Below are 17,813 nucleotides of genomic sequence, written 5' to 3' on the forward strand. Positions count from 1 at the left end.
TTCTCAGAACCACCGTGTGTGGTAGGCGTTACAGTCTCTATTTTGCAAATGAAGAACCTGAGATTGAAGAGGAGTAAGGATTGGGATGGGGGGAGCATGTCCTAAGAGGTCCCATGTGCTTTCCTCTCACCCCCTCTGTTTCACACAACGAAAGTTTTCAGTAACGGTTCAAAATGTTAGAAAACAGTACGAAGTCCATGGCCAAGTACTGCTTATGAACAATAACCGCTTTTTACGTTTGATAAATGCAGAGAAGGGGAAGGCATTTCAGATCATTACGCCAGCCAGAATTTAGAGAAGTGCTTAAGCATTGTAACGGTGGCAGCAGCATTCAGGGTTGATGGTAGAGAGCTAGGGACACAATAGGAGATTGGTTCAGGTGTGAATTTGTAAGGGCCTGCACTGTGGAATGGCAGTGGAAAGAGGTAAAGAAAGTGATTCCCAGGAAACTTCTCAAAGAAGGTCTATAAAGCAGCAATATAGTGTAGTGGATCAGAATATGGACTCAGGAGACACACTGCCCAATTTCCAAAAAAAGGAAAGTATTCCACAGGGTTGTTATGGGAATAAGATTAGTGTTTGTAAAGCACTTGAGACAGAGCCTGGCACATAGCATGTGCTGAATAAGTATTTGTTAAAAAGCAAATAAATAGAAAATTAAGAAAACAATTTCATTCACATTAGCAAGCAAAAGAATAAAATACCTAGGGATATATAATATTTAATCAAGGAGGTTGCAAAGAGCTTATGTGACTGTACAGTCTGAAGGAACAGCCCCTCAAAAACTGTCCTCACTTTATTTTTTTATTTTTTTTATTATTTGTTTATTTATTTATTTATTTTTGAGACAGAGCCTCACTCTGTTGCCCGGGCTAGAGTGCCGTGGCGTTAACCTAGCTCGCAGCAACCTCAAACTCCTGGGCCCAAGCAATCCTTCTGCCTCAGCCTCCCAAGTAGCTGGGACTACAGGCATGTGCCACCATGCCCGACTTACTTTTTCTATATATGTTTAGTTGCCCAGCTAGTTTCTTTCTATTTTTAGCAGAGACGAGGTCTCACTCTTGCTCAGGCTGATCTTGAACTCCTGACCTTGAGTGATCCTCCCGCCTCGGCCTCCCAGAGTGCTAGGATTACAGGCGTGAGTGACTACGCCTGGCCTTTCCTCACTTTAGATACCAGCTGCAAGTTCAAGAGTCCCCAAGACCATCGTCACTTTGGACCAGCTAGCTACAAATTTGGGGCTTCTCACAACCACCCTCGAGCTCAATAATTTGCTAGAAGGTGTCACAAAACTAATTGAAAACTGTTATACTCAAGATCATGTTTATTACAAGGAAAGGATACATTAAAATTAGCCAAGGTGTTAGAGTATGCAGTCAATTAGATATGAGCAAGGGAGAAGGGAAAGGAAAAGTTAGTCATCAGCTCAAATAGATAGCCCTGGAACAATTTATACTGAGCCAATTCCAATCCCTCCAGTGAGGTCACATTTTTGTCTTTTGCGTGGCCAATTTTGTTATATCCACCAGGAATGCTATTGCCTTTTGTACACTAATGGCCTCAGCTCAATTTGGGTAATTCAGAACCGTTGGGTATCCCAAACAATTGTCAGGTGAGTGGAGGTTACACCTAAGTATGTCCTTGTCTGGGTAATCCATAAGGCTTCCCAGAGGTGCCCTTGGCTTAGAGTGGGATTTGTGCTGTCTGGTACTTCTGTCCACCAACTGACTCCCATAAATAGTTCTTTAAGGGCAGTGTCGATGCGGTTGGTGCTGGATAAGGGCATCCAGCCACAAGCACAGGGCTGGTCGTCATTCCGACAGCTTATGCTGCGTCAGTTTACACAGGAGGCAGCTAGGTCTCTTCCGTCATACCCAGGCAGTTATCTGAGCTTGTCACCAATATATCTATGTTATGTAATATTCTATTTGATTAGACCCCCTCAGTAATCATCCTGAGGCATAATGGGTAAATATTCCTGTAGGGCATCACATTTGATGACAGCCTTATAATAGAGGTACCCTGAAAAAGGGGAACCTCGATTCGTTCAGTGACCTTCATTTCATCCTGATCTGTGTCATACCAAACAATGTTGGCTCTATCAGCAGGGAAATCGGTGAGGTTTGCAGGGAACCGGGACAAGTTTTCAGGTTTGAAGAGAGAAGGAGTGCAGGGTAGGCAAATAGAGGAAATTATGGGAAGGAGGGTGAGCAGGTAAAACATTTTTCTAATTTTAACAAGGAAATTCATAACCATTTAGAATGTTATCCCAAGGGAGATTCCATAGATCCCAAACAACTTCTTGGGGGTCTTGGTTAAGGCATTCAGGGTTTTCTGTAATATATTCTATAGCAAGTTAGGTGAAAATGAGAGTTATTTCAGGGTTCATGAGGACTGGCCAGGTCTAATGTCTCCAAAAAAATGTCTGCTTCAGTTGTTGCTTTGGAGATCGGCTGAGCCTCAGATGTGTTTCCAAAATGATAGGCAGGTGTCAGAGACTGGTTCAGAGGTCCAGGTGTGGTCAGGAATGTGGTCAGGTACTTGTTTTAGGTGTGAGAAGTGAATCCAAGAAGCAAGTCCTTTTAATTTTGCAGCACAAGAGTTAGTTAAAAGTACCCAGTAAGGTCCTTCCAGCGGGGTTGTAAGGAGTCCTTTAGTTGGTGCCTTTTCCAATAAACAAAGTCACCCGGCTGTAATCCGTGATCCTTGCAGTCTTTGGCCCCCAGGAGCTGGCTGTGAAAAGACTCTGTTACCAGCTTTGTATTATTTATTAAAGTTTTAAGTAGTCCTTGGAAATAATGTAGTATTTCCCTGTTGAGTAAGGCTGGCTCGTATAAGCCTTCATCCAGCCTCATAGGTCTTCTTGTTATTATTTCATAAGGTGATAGTGTTTTCCTAAAGGAGTGGATCTAACGTTAAACAAGGCCAGTGGGAGGGCTTTTGGCCAAGGGAGGTTAAAAGCCTCCGTTAACTAATATTTTGTTGTGCCATTTGTACATTCAACCAACCCAGAGGATTGGGGAGGATAGGCACAATGGAAATGTTGTATAATGGGCCAGATTCTGCAAATGGATTGAACAACTTGTCTAGTAAAGTGAGTCTCACAATCACTGTGTTACTCAGATGGGATTCCCCAAATTGGAATGATTCTTTAACAGTATTTTGCCTATGCTAAGGCAGTCGCCCTCTGACAAGGAAATGCTTCTACCCAGTGAGAAAACATTCAAACCAAGACCAATACATATTTATAATTTCGAGACGGCATGTGAATAAAATCCAATTGCCATACTTCAAATTGTTCAAATGCACAGGAAAATGACCTTGTAAGGGCTTGCCAGGGTTATGATTTGGACATATAGTACATCAAGAGTATACCTTTTGGGCTATTGTAGGCGATGGTTTCCAGAAATATTTTCCCCAATGATATCATTTTCTCAGAGGCCCAATGAGTCATTTCATGAATGAACTGCAGGAGAGGTAATTGTGCACCTAAGGGAACTATGGGTTTCTTGTTAGGACCTAGCCACAATTCTCTACTTGGGTCAAATACGCCTCCCTTTTGCTGCCAAATCGATTTGTTTTTCTTGAGGGGTTGATGCTTGTTGGTATTGTGAAAGAATCTTAGGGTAATAGCAGGACGGAAAGTGCATTCTCCTATAGGACAGGCCATCTCTCCTTGGGCAGCATTCTTTGCTGCAGCATCAGCTAGATTATTTCCCTTAGCTTCTTCAGTGTTATCCTTGGAATGCCCAGAAATTTTTATGATAGGAGTTTCCTGTAAATCTGCCCTAGGAGAGAGTAAGATATCGGTTAGTAGACTGCAGTCTCACCTGGAAGAGGGAGCAGGGTAGCAGGGTTAAGTTCAAAGTGATATTAGGGGCAGAAAGCAAGAGCACCTCATAGTAGGCAAGTCAGCTGACAGAACGTGTTGAGTGTGGTGAGAATTTAGGAGGGATTCCACAGAATGGGGGGGGCATAAATTGTTAGCGGGGACCCCAGGACAAATTTTTTAACATTCTTACATAAAATGGCCACAGCTGATATAGCCCTTGTATGGGGTGAGGTGGGAGGGGGGTATCCTCTTGCTACTGGGTCTGTTGGCTGAAATAACCAATTGGCCTGTGATTGTCACCATATTTTTGAGTTAATACTTGTAGAGCATTAACATTTATGTCATGTACAAAAAGGAAAAAGGGAAGGCTGTAGTTGGGATGGCCTAAAGCAGGTGTCTGGGTGAGAGCCTGTTTTAAATCTTCTGTGTTGTTTTTCCCTTTCTTCCCAGCAGATTAGGTCTGGTTGGGTCTGTTTTAGTTTTTGTATGAGGGTCTGAGCCATTAATGAGTAATTTGGAATACAATTTCTGCAATAGCCTGTTAACCCTAGGAACCCTCTTAATTGTCTTTTCATCTGGGGCAAAGGAAAGGTCAGGAGGGCAGAGATTCTCTCAGGGTTTATTAGTCGTCCCCTCAGGGAAATCCTATGTCTTAAGTATTTAACTTAGGGGAGACAAAATTGCAATTTATCTCTGGATGCTTTGTGTCCCTTCAAAGCAAGCTGTTGCAGCAGATATACAGTGTCTTCTCTGCATTCTGTCAGGGAAAATGAACACAACAAATCATCCACATGAATTAGGGTGGATCTATTTGGGAATATGATATCATTTAAATCTGCTTTTAACATTTGAGAAAAATAAGTAGGACTCTCAGAATAACCCTGGGGTAAAACTGTCCAGTACACTGGCGATCCAAGTGAAAGCAAAAAGATAGTGGTTATTTTGCTCTACAGGTATGCCGAAGAAAGCTTTGCATAAATCAATGACAGAGAAGTGACTGGCAGTGATAGGAATATTGGACAGCAAGGTATGGGGGTTAGGGACAACAAGATACCTACGAATTATTATTTTATTTATGGCTCTTAGGTCCTTAACAGCCTTTTCCATTTGGCTTTGTGACTGGAAGGACTGGTGTATTGCAAGGGCTGGTGCAGGGTATTATGAGTCCCTTATTTAAGTAGTCCTGAATGGTTTGATTCCTAGTAAGGCTTCAGGTCTTACTTTAGGAGAACTTATATGGAAGTTTATTATTTGAGGGTATTGCTTAATGTTTGGCAGGGGTTTAGACTTATCTATGGTTATCTCTATAGGAACTGCTGACTTAATTCTTCCAATATCCGTGGACGAACTTGCCCATAAAGAATCTGATATTTTGGATAAGAAAGGCTCTAACTCCCCCTGTTCAAATTCTTGATTAACTTTAGCGAGCATAACATTACATGTTGGCTTTTGTAATTCTTCTGTGTGTCCCATGTTGAGAATAATTTCTCCTTTCTGTGAAAATAAGATGTGGACATTATGGGTCTCTAAGAAATCCCATCCCAGCAGATGTAGAGGGGTGTAGAGATCGTCCAGCATTTCTACCAGTGCTATGGCTCAACGAAGAATGCTCCAGACCACACTCTCAGGCTGAAGGAGGAGAAGAGACTCTTTTTGTTTCAAAGAATTCTTGTACCTCTCCAACCTTTGTATTTATTGCAGAGAAAGGCATTCAAGGTCAAAGCAAAGAACATACAGAGAGAATGTTTGGAAAGAACACATAGATAAAAATCTCTGGTGCCAGTAAACACATTATTCTAAAGAAATCTAGTTAGTGATATGCAACATATCCATATTTATCTTGGGATTCCTTGTGACTCCGTAAGGCTATGAAGAAAAGGGCAGGGACCCAACATCAGTCATACTCCTATGCATTCCAAAGCCTGCTATCTGTAGCTGGCTGATAAGCATTCGTATCCCAAGTCCTGTTTGCAGGACTGCCAGATTTCCACCTTTCTCACAGTCCCTTTACACAGGCCTTTATGCCTTTTTTAATATCCTCTACATCTCCCCCTTTCTTATTATGATCAAATTGTTCTTGATGGTAGCTAGTGAAGGCCACGTAAGTGTCCAGCTTCTGCTTGTGTACAGCCATGTCGCGAGTCAGAGAAATCAATTGTTTGTAGATTGCTAGAAACAGAAAACAAAAGAGTATGATAATTCCAGCCATGACCTAAATTCTAATATTAAGTCCTGTAAACCATTGTTTGGGGCCTAACCAAGCAAAGCTATCTTGTAGCTTTTGTAAAGTATCCGTTTGTAAATTTGAATGGAGTTGCTGTATTTGACTTTGTAGTTGATTTTCCAATTGTAGTACTTGAGATTTTAAATGAGATTTGAAGGCCCTGTGAAGATTAGATTTTACCATGTTCCAAGGATAAGTGGATTTGTTATATGGTAAGGGTGTAACACACTGTGTGAAATCTTCCCAATCACATTGTAGGTCTTGATGAGTAATAAATGCTTGTTTTTGGTCTCCGACCCATTTTATAGCCACTTCAGGTGCTTGTAGTCTAGCCAATATGCCTTTATCAATTTCAGTTTGTTCTTGCATTTGCTGTATAACGTTCACTAGAACTGCTTCCACTACGGCTGCCGTATGTATTGACTCAGTAAGAGATACAGCAGTCACTATTGCAGTAGCAAGGATAATAATAGCTGGAACTAAGAAAGCAGTAAGAGTAGCCAGGAAGCATTTGGGTCTAATTTTAGTTAAGGCAGATTGTAAGACCCATAAGGAAGATTCTCCTTGCCATGTCCTTGTTAAATTAACGGGAACTCAAGCTTGTGCTCATCTTTTTAATATAAATATGCAAGTGATATTAAGATTAGTAATATTTTGCAAAGTAATACAGGAACTATACCAAGAAGGACTCTCACAGGAAATATTATAATGAGTATTAAGTTGAGTTATATTAGGAGGTTTTTGTCCAAAAAAGAAAACATAAGGGTGAGTGGTATATATCATTACCGAATCACTGACATTATTGTTTAAAGACAGTGTATAGATGCCAGTGCGGTTAGTATAATCGCCATGGGATAATACACTATTAAAAAATGGCAATCCCATTCTCCATATTTTGCTATGGATAGGACTCATATGAATGCCGTCTGTGAGTTGAAGAATGGGACCTGATAATCCATGTTCACTCCAAGTAATGGAATAGTTAGATGGGCTGCCAAATTCCAATTCTTTACCTGAAGAATGTAGTTCCCATGGGGTCCCCAATCCCATAAAGTTCCATTATTAAACAAAGTTAATCTTCTTGGATATTCTCTTCTACATGGGGCCCATTGTACTGAATAAAATTTACGTCTCCAATCTCTTTTTGGTCTGCAAATGGGCAGGTCAGGAGTAAAAGCTGTAACACTGATATTTATGGTTGTATTTACAGTTAAAGTAGAGATAAAGGTTAAATTAGCTGTATTGTTGCCACTCTTAGGCTGATAATATAAATATTCTTGAGGAATAATATGTACACAACCCTCAACATTTGGTAAGGTGGAAAAACAAATAGGAGGGTTTCTGGCAGTAAATTGTATGGAATCATTATTATGGAACCATTCAGTATGTGACGTTAATGGTCCTGACAGTGGTAGCCAAACACCACCAGTCCACCCTGTGTCATTAGAAGACAAAGGAGGATCTACATCCCACCATGTAAGCACATGAAATAAAGGTGGGTTTAATAAATGACTCCAATAAACTGTGGCACCTGCTGAAGACAGCAGTGACCATCCTAGAAGGAGTAGAAACCATCGTCCTACCTGTTCAGAAGCCTCGCCTATGATGGCCAAATACGCCAAAAATCGATTTTCCGTTGTCAGGGCAGCCCCAGCCTTTCTAATTATTGTTACCATCCTTTGATCAAACCTCTTCAATTGTCCCCAGGTCACCTCGGGAGCTTGTCTCGTCCTGGTCAGTGTTGTCCTTTGTTGCTCCAGGGTCAGATTCATCCTCTGCGGGATGGGGTTGTCTGGTGTTTTCCAGCTCGTGGTATAGTTTCACTCTTTTTGTAGGGACCCACTCTGGACCTGTTTCTCGAGAGATACAAACTGCACCTCTGCTCCATGTGAATACAGGAAAAGATCCTTGCCATAAATTATTAACCCAGTCTGTAACCAACACTTTCTTTTGATTTAATTGTTTAGAATTAATTTTCCCAATCTACAATCCATAGCAGTATAGCCATCATCTCCAATATTAAGAAAATTTAAAGTAAATAAAGCTTTAGCTATTTGTTCCCTAGGTAATAGTCCCATGCTCCCCCTTTTTTGTTTTAATAGATAAGTTTTTAAGGTATGGTGTGCATGTTCTACTAGAGCTTGTCTGGAAGAATTGTAGGGTATACCTACGATATGTTTAATTTTCCAATTTTGAAGGGTAGAATTATATTTTTTTGATAAATAGCAAGGGCCATTGTCCATTTTGATAATTTTGGATAATCCTGAAACTGTGAGTATTTCCAATAAATGTTGGATAGCATGATGGCTAGTTTCCCTTGACACAGGCATGGCATGAATGAAGACTGAATGTGAATCAGTAGTAATATGTATGTATTTGAGACGTCCAAAATAAGGTAATTGTGTAATATCAGTTTGCCAAATATCATTTGGCAACTGTCCTCGTGGGTTTGTTTCGGGAACCATTGTTGTAGGGAACAAAGAGAATTGTTGACAGTCAGGACAGGTTTTAACAATAAGTTTTGCTTGAGCTAGAGTAATGGGATAAAGTTTTTTCAGTACCTTAGCATTTTGATGAAAGAAGTCATGATCTAAGTGTGCCTGCTGGAAGGCTGTATTATCTTGGGCAAGGAGACATAATTGGTTAGATACAATATCGTCTACAAAATTATTGCCATCTGTAAGTGGCACAGGTAAGGAGGTATGTGATCTAATATGTGTAATAAAAATTGGATGGTAAAAAGAAATAATACAAAAAAAATTGGATGACATCGCTGAGAAAATAGAGCATGTAAATTGATAAATAATTGTAATAAAGTTTTGTTAAGTATGTCCTTAATGAAGGAAATATCAAGGTTTTGTAGAGCATGTACAACATACTGAGAATCACTGACAATATTGATAGGGATGTTAGAAAAGGTATTTAATGCAAGTATTAATGCTCCGATTTCAGCTTGTTGAGTGGATTGGAAACCTTTCTTATATAAATAATTTCATTTGGTATCTTTCCAAGCTATGGCAGCTTTCTTTTAACGGTTCTTGAATGAGTTCCTTGAGATGTAAAAGTTTTTCAGCTTTAATGGGCCACTGCTCAACCCATACCAGTTTATTTGTTTTCCACTGTAGTTTTAAAGGCTGGATTAGAGCAGGGGCCCCTCCTAAAAAGGGGAAACAGAAAGTTGTAGTCCCCATTGTTGGAGTAAATCTCTTCCCCATAAGAAGAAGGGAATATTCATAACAAAAGGTTGAATATTGGCCCATTTACCTTCCAGCCCTTCACGTGTGAGATGAAAGACACTTAAATTGGGCGTTTGATAACCTCCTACACCTTGAACCATAACAGGGGCTTTAATCATAGCCCATTCAATAGGCCACTGTTGAGAAGCTATAATAGATTCATCTGCTCCTATATCTATAATTCCATGAAGCTGTTTTCCTTTAATAGTGACTATTAATTGAGGCCTTTGTGTAGTTACTGGAGCAGACCAAAAGGCAGTAGAACTGGAATAGCCAAATTTCTCGTTGTTTCTTTGTTTATTTTGAGCAGTTCCCTGTAGGTAGGGAATTAAAAGGAGTTGGGCTATTCGCTATTCGTGTTCCTGCTGGTAAAACATGAAGGCCTGCAGCTTTTACCATTATTTTGATTTCTCCATGACAATCGAAGTCAATTACTCCAGGTTAAACTTGTACTCCTTTTAAGGTTCAAGTAGGTCTTCCTAATAGTCCAAAAAATCCTTTCCAGAGCGGCCAAAAAATTCCTGTGAGGATAAGGTACACCTTATCTTCTTCCTTAAGAACTATCTCCTCTGTTGTTGAGAGGTTCAACCCTGCACTATATCAGTTATTACAGCAGAGAAGTCTGCAATGGTATTTCATTGGCCAGGGCTGGAGGAGCCTGACTGGCCAATGCCCCCCATACATTTTTGGGGGTGCTGTAGGGAGCGCTCCCCTTCAAGTTTCCCTGTATGGGATGACCATCCTTATCAAATTTAGATCAGCACTGATTAGCCCAATATTTGCCCTTTCCACACTTCGGACAGGTTTTAGAAGGCTGTTTTTCTTTCCCAAAATTATTCCTTTTACTATTGTTCTGTGATTGTTTACAATTTTTTGCTAAATGGCCAGATTTTCCACAATTATAGCAAGCACCTCTTTGCATCATGGCGGCAAAGCTTTGAGCTAAATGAGTAGTAGTGCCCACATGTTGACAGGCCTCAATAAAAGCTCCTACATCTGAGGAGGAGGTATGAATGGGAGCTAATGCTCCCATTGGACAATCCTTATTAGCATTTTCATGAGCTAATTGTAGGACGAGAAGCTTAGCGGCATCCTGGTTAGGCACTTGTCTTTCTACCGCTGTTTGCAGTCTGTTGATAAAATCAATATAAGGTTCAGTAGCGCCATGTCTTATAGTAACAAATGATCCGTGTGTTTGACTAATAGGGATACGTTTCCATGCTTGAATGGCTAAGGCTGAACAAATAGTCTAGCATCAGCCTGAGCTTGAGCTTGAACTGTATGTAGCATAGGTGCCACTGCCTTGTAACATTTCCATAGTAATTGGTATTCCGTGATCTAAATTTTGTAAGGATTGTTGAATAGCTAAGTCATTATAGTCCATAAGCCATACCGTATATTCTGCCGATGAAACTAAGACACGAACTAATGTTTTCCAGTCAAAAGGAGTCCTTTCATAACTGTTTCCCAATGCTTCAACCATACCAGTGGTAAATGGAAATTGAGGGCCATTTTCACGGATACTCTTTTTTAGCTCCTTAAACACAGTAAAGGGGAAAGTTTCATGTTGTCTCCTATTATTTCTTACCACAACGGGGAATGCAGCCATAAAAGCGTCAGGGTCTCCTGATTTTAACTCTTGTTTTAGACAACCCTCGATCAAGGAGCACTGTGCCCCCGAATTAGTTTCTGAAAATACTTTAGGTGGGGGTGGAGTCCATGGAGGTGGTTCATGATAAGTACCTACTGACAATGGCACAGGAATCGGAGGAGGATAGGGGCAGATGGCTGTGTTTCATCCTGCTCTTTTAATGTCTGTCGAAATGACAATTCATTTTCATCTGACTCATCAGAATCAGAAGACATTAAAGCTCAGGTTTATCAATAGGCTCCCCTGCTTCTTCATGAGGCGCCCCCTCCACTTTAGCTAAAAGGGGGCGATCTGGATCATTGCGATCTGTCATATATAACGGATAAAGAGCATTACGTACTAAGCTCCAGGTTGTTAGTATAGTAACATTAGTCATGAGACCCTGTTCAAATCATTTCTTTAAAACTCGTCCTGCCTGTTCCCAGAGCTCGAGATCGAGAGTGCCGGCATCTGGAAACCAAGGACAATGTTCACTAACTGAAAATAATAATTGTTGTAATGCCCTTGGTTCCACTGTACACTGAATTGCTTTTAATAATTGTTGTAAAGTCTTAAAGTATAATTTTTGTTCTTTAGTGAGTTCCTGACCCATAACTCACAATTAAATGATAAAATCCCCCTCTAGTATTACATGTGCTGGCCCCGTCCTCTTATAGAGTCGGGACTGTCCCTTACCTGGATTCCCCGTTAGTCCATTGAAACTTCTCCACGCGTGAGTTGGCCAAATCACGTCGGGGTCACCAATTGTAGAGATTGTCCAGCGTCTCTACCAATGTTACCGCGCAACGAAGAATGCTCCAGACCACACTCTCAGGCTGAAGGAGGAGAAGAGACTCTTTTCGTTTCAAAGAATTCTCATACCTCTCCAAACCTCTGTATTTATTGCAGAGAAAGGCATTCAAGGTCAAAGCAAAGAACATACAGAGAGAATGTTTGGAAAGAATATATAGATAAAAATCTCTGGTGCCAGTAAACACATTATTCTAAAGAAATCTAGTTAGTGATATGCAACATATCCATATTTATCTTGGGATTCCTTGTGACTCCTTAAGGCTATGAAGAAAAGGGCAGGGACCCAACATCAGTCATACTCCTATGCATTCCAAAGCCTGCTGTGTGCAGCCGGCTGATAACAATCATATCCCAAGTCCTGTTTGCAGGACTACCAGATTCCCACCTTTCTCACAGTCCCTTTACCCGGGCCTTTATGCCTTTTTCTAATATCGTCTACAGGGGGGCACTATCTACTATAAGGAAGACGTTCTGTGCCTTGGTCAAATGTAGGTTAAAAAAAAAAAAAAAAGGGAAACATGCTGCCATATAAGTTCTCCTGATTGAAATTGGAGGGGATTAGATTTAAAACCTGTAATGGGGAGTTCGAAACTCCCACCATTTGAACTGCTTTTCTCTGAGGGAGAGGCTTTTTAATCAAGGTAGGGTTGAGGACTGACAGTGTAGCAGCACCAGTGTCCACAGGGGCTCTGCTGTTTTCCCCATGTATGGATATTTCTATTTCCCCTAAGATATTTGTTAGAAGTTGAGGGAAAACCCTCTCTATTCCCTCCGAGTATCCCTATTCTGATTTTACAGTTCCTCTGGTGCCTTCCTCTGGGGCCTTCAGCCCCCTTTGTGCAAGCATTCATTTAAGTTTCTTGCAATCCTTTTTAAGATGTCCTTTCTTTTTGCAATTGTAGCAAATTGCTTCCTCTTTGGTTTGCGATCCTCTTTGGTTTGGGAGGGGGGAGTGGGGGGGTGTGGGGAACAGAACCCTTGTGACCGTCCAGTTGGGTTACAAAGTTGCTTTAGTTGTAAACTCACAATCTTAGAGTCTGTTTCCTTTTGCTTCTTAATGATCATTTGTGACAATCTGTCAGCTCCAGTGCTAGGTTGCTAGTAAGGCAGAGAAGCCCCAGCCACATTATTTCTCTTTATCAAGGTCACTAATTCATCATCTAAGCCTTGTACAAATCTAGAATTTAGTAAAGTGTCACTTTTTACCATGCTCAAAGTTTTCAAGAGGTATCCCTAAAATGTTATTTGAATGTTTTTTCAAACCTGATATAAAAATCAGATATGGTTTCATTTGGGTGTATTTTACATTGTTGTACCTTTGCCTAGTCTATAACTTTGGAGAATATGGGCGGTAAATTCTCACAGAGGTGGTTGCAAAGCTCCCTGCATTTTTCTCTCCCCCATTTGCATTTATTTTGTCAAAATCTTCTAAAGGCTGCTTCCAATATGCTATTCTAAACCATTCTTTGGCTTTGTTTTGGGGGACCAGTAACTCAATTAGCTGAGACAGATTGGAAAACCCTGGATCATAGGTTTTAAATGTTAAGTGAAATTTTTTGGCAAACCCAGGGGGGTCTTGAGTTGGGTGGGGGAATCTAGATACCAGGGCTCTTAACTCTGATTTGGTCCAGGCTGCATACAATATGTTTAGATCTCCTCTCCCAGTGGGTTTTAGTCTATAAGGAGCAACTACTATTTTTTCTTCTCCTCTAGCTATTTCTGATCCTTTTGTAGTTTGAGGTGAGGGAATAGGGGAAGGAGGAGGAGGAAAAATGAAATTGTCTGCACAAGGGAATTCAGAGAGCAGAGGGTTAGGAAGAGCAAGAGAGACAGTTTTTGGCACCTTCCTGATTTCAGAAGTAGCTTCTGCTAGTTTTTTAATTCCAGCAGTTTCAAATATTTTCTCATTAACTCGCTGAAGGGAGGCAAGTTTATCATTCCCTCTTTTGGATGATTCTAAGTGCCAGCTATAGCATGACCTCCATTCATTTTCCTTGTTTCAGGAGCTTAATTTCTCTAGTTTAGTACACAGGAAAACCAAATTGGGAATATTGAAAGTTCCCCATTTTGGAAACCTCAGACCTAGATTATCCTTAGTGAGATCTTTCCATTTACACAAATACTTACAAGTAGAGGTGCCATAATTATCAAACCCAAAACCAGCTGGGTGCCTGAAGGGGGTCATTTTCCTTGCTTTTCCTCATTTCTTGTGGGACTTGTTTCCCATTTTTCTTTAGAAGAAGGAACTGAACTATAGGGTTTAGTGTAGTGGATCAGAGTGTGCTGATCGTGTGTGGAACTCCACAGTGTTTCACCACTGAGTCTTTCCCACCTGGTCGTATGTCTCCGTTTCTCTGTTTGGGGAGGTCTACCACCTCCAAGAGGGCTCAGAACGCCAAGTGATTAGTTCTTATATGTGTTTCCTGGATGAATCTTCTTTTAATCATTTTTTTTGAGGGGTTCCCTACAGGGCCACGTCATGCCATGGGAAGTCATCCCAGGCATTCCCACTCGGGCCCCTGATCACCCAGAGGGCTCTTTTTGGCTGGGCAGAGTAATGGCCTTTCTCTTTGGAGCTGAGGAACTCAGTCTCTCATTTATCTACAACAAGGACAGTTGGTCCCTTACACAACTGCACAGACAAGCCAATTGAGATTTTGATTAAACTTCTAATGGCAACAGAGAAATCCTTTTAGAATGCACTTCCAAGTCAAATTAGGATCCCAAACCTCATTATACCATGATTATAATAAATTAGCATTGTGGTTTTTGACACCCCCCCCAGGGGAAAACAGGGGAACTATGGGTAAGAACCAAGATGGCTGACAGGAACACTGATCAATTAAGGAAGGGAACTAAACAAAAGACCAAAGTTGGGCAGAATGAACACTCACTGCCCAGCCTTCTTTGACTTTAAAGAATAAAAACAGCAACCACTTGGGTTTCAGGTCAGTTGCTCCTTTCAAGACTTCCCTCTCTCCTTCTTGAGAGTGCACTTTCACTTTTGCACAACCTTTCCTAAGCCTGTCTGCTTTCACTCAATAAACTTGCCACTGTCACCTGGTTGTATGCACGTCCTGAAATTCTTTTCCATGATGTTAGCAAGGACCTTTACACTGGTGACAAAGGAAAGAGTAGTGTAGGGAAAAATGCAAAGCCTCAGGTCATCCTCTTTTCTCTATGGATTCCTGATAGCATTACCTCCTCTAGGCTGTGATGTGTGACAATGCTCAAAGAGTATTGCCAACCAAGGAAGCTAACCGGAGCTCTCGTGTTCCGAGATTTTATTTAGGCTTCGTTACATAGGCATGATTAATGGAATCATTGCCCACTTGGTTGAACTCATTCTCCAGCCCCACTCTCCTCTCTGAAGGTCAGAATGTTATCAAGTGGCCCAAGGCCCCAGCCTTCTAATTACATGATAGTCTTTCTGGCATTGCCAGTCCCCACTGTAGTCATTTTGTTACATTAATTGTCAAGAGGCCCACCATGATTTACCTCCTTAGTATAAACTGTCAAGTGTAGTCTGAGGGGCCTACCATGAATTACAAAGAGGCTCCTATCACTTGGGAAATTGTAAGAGTCACTTCCTGGAAGCTGGGACAAAGGCCAAATTCCTTTCTACACAAAGGGGAAAGACTTACACACTGAAAACTACAAAACATTGCTGAAAAAAATTGAAAAATTTGTAAATAAATAGAAAGACATCTCATATTCATGGGTTGGAAGATAATCATTAAAATAGCAAGAGTGCTGAGAGTGATCCTACAGATTCAGTGCAATCTCTATTAAATTAGGGATTAAAATTCCACTTTTTTGGAAAAGTGGAAAAGCTGGTTTTCTAATTCATATGGAATTGTAAGGGGCCCCAATTAGTCAAAACAATATTGAAAAAGAAAAACAAAATTGGAGGACTCACACTTTCTAATATCAAAACCTACTGTAAACCTACAGTGATCAAAACAGTGTGCTACAGGCATAAGTACAGACATATAGACTAACAGAATAGAATTGAGAGTCCTGAAGTAAACCCATATATCTATGGCGAATTGATTTTTGAAAAGACTGCCAAGACCATTCAATGAGATATGTCTTTCCAACAAATGATAGTGGGACAACCAGATATCCATATGCAAAATAATAAAGTTGCACAAAATTAACTCATAATGAATCAAAAACAAAGAAAAGAGCTAAACTATAAAACTCTCAACATAGGGATAAATCTTTATAATCTCAGAATTGACAATGGATTCTTAGAACATCAAGAGGAGCAACAAAAGAAAAAAATAGATAAATTGAGCTTCATCAAGATTAAAAGCTTTTGTTCATCAAAAGACACAGTCAACACTGTGAAAAGACAAACTACAGAATGGGACAAAATATTTGCAAATCATGTATCTAATAAGGGTCTAATATGCAGAATATATAAAGAACTCATAACAAAAAGACAATTCAATTTAAAAAATTGGCAAAGGGACTTGAATGGAAGTTTTTCCAAAGAACATTTATGAATAGCCAATAAGTGCATGAAAAGATGCTCAGAATCATTAGTTATTAGAGAAATGCAAATCAAAGCCACAACGAGATGCCACTTCATACCCACTAGTAGGGCTACAAAACAATTCTTTTAAAAGGAAAAAAACAAGTATTGGTAAGAATGTGGAAAATTTTGAAACCTCATACATTGCTGATGAGGATATAAAATGGTGCAGCTGCTGTGGAAAACAGTTTGGGGGTTCCTCAAAAAATTACAGAATTGGCATATAACCCAGCAATTCTACTACTAGGTATCCGAAAGAACACAGATAGTCAAACAAATACTTGTACGGGAATGTTCTTGGCACTATTCGCAACAGCCGAAAGTTGGAAACAATCCAAATGTCCATCAATAGATGCATGGATAAACAAATATATTATTCAGCCATAGAAAGAAATGAAGTACTAATAAATGCTACAACATGGAGGAACCTTGAAAATATTATATTAAGTGAAAATGGCAAGGAAACAAATTCTGTCCTTAGAGCCTCCAGAAAGGAAAACAGACCTCTTGACACCTTAATTTTAGCCTAGTGAGGCATATGTGGGACTGCTGACTACAGGACTGTACGATAAATTAGTGTTGTGATAAGCCATGAAATTTGTGGTAATTTGTTATAGCAGTGATAGAAAACTAACACAGCCGGCATAGCTGTGCATACTTCAGACCCCCACAAAACTTCATCTTCCACTGGTAGGGAATATTGTTATGAAGAGTTCAGGCTTTGGAATTGGAAGACCTGGTCCTATAACTGAATAGCTGTGTTACTGCTGTGGACTGTCACTGAACAAGTCACCGAACTCTTCCAGGCTTTAGTTTCTTCACTAGGATCGTTGGAGATAATACCTACAATCCCGATCTGTGTGACAATCAAAAGCGAAAGTCATTGGTAAAACTCGGAAAGTGCTCTGAGAGTGTTCATGTGTCATGTTATAAGTTGTTGATAAAGGATGTCAGGAGGGAAAGTTCGAAAGTGACTGTAAGCTTATTAGCTGGAAAAATAGAACTAAGAGAGCCAGCACGGTGGCTCATTACTGTAGTTCCAGAGACTGAGGCGGGAGAATCTCTTGAGTCCAGGAATTTGAGTCCGGCCTAGGCAACATAGGGAGACCCGCCTTTAAACAAATAGATAAATAAATAGAAGTAGAGAGGGTGAGAAGATGAACCAGTTTTGGTGAGCTAGAGAAGGTGATTAAAATAAAGCAGGTACAATTCTTACCATTTTCCCAGATTTTGTCCTGCTTTTAAGCCAGCGCAGAGTAGGAATTTTAATGCCGAAAGGAGCTTGAAAATCATGTAGCCGAATGCCGCCCCCCGCCCCCATTTTGTAGATGTGAAAGCTGAAACCAGAAAGAGTGGAAGACTTTCCTAAGGCCACCCAGCTGATGAATGATTTGATCAGGTGCATAAACAGCACTCTGGGCTTCACTGTATGAAGCCTAAGCTTTAAGTTAAAAAGTTTTTCTTCACAGAAATCTTTACTGCAATTCGGAGGGTACAGTGCCCTCTAGTGGCTGTTTTTATTTTACAAATCCCCATTA

The 17,813-nt window shown here is 40.4% G+C and overlaps 1 pseudogene; it reads left to right on the top strand.

The window, feature by feature from the left end:
* The first annotated feature begins 5,964 nt into the window (after nt 1-5,964).
* LOC105810566 overlaps nt 5,965-17,813 on the top strand; it is a 15,514-nt pseudogene continuing 3,665 nt past the window's right edge.

The sequence above is a fragment of the Propithecus coquereli genome, unplaced genomic scaffold, assembly GCF_000956105.1.
Source record: "Propithecus coquereli isolate 6110/MARCELLA unplaced genomic scaffold, Pcoq_1.0 Scaffold215, whole genome shotgun sequence".
NCBI lineage: Eukaryota > Metazoa > Chordata > Mammalia > Primates > Indriidae > Propithecus > Propithecus coquereli.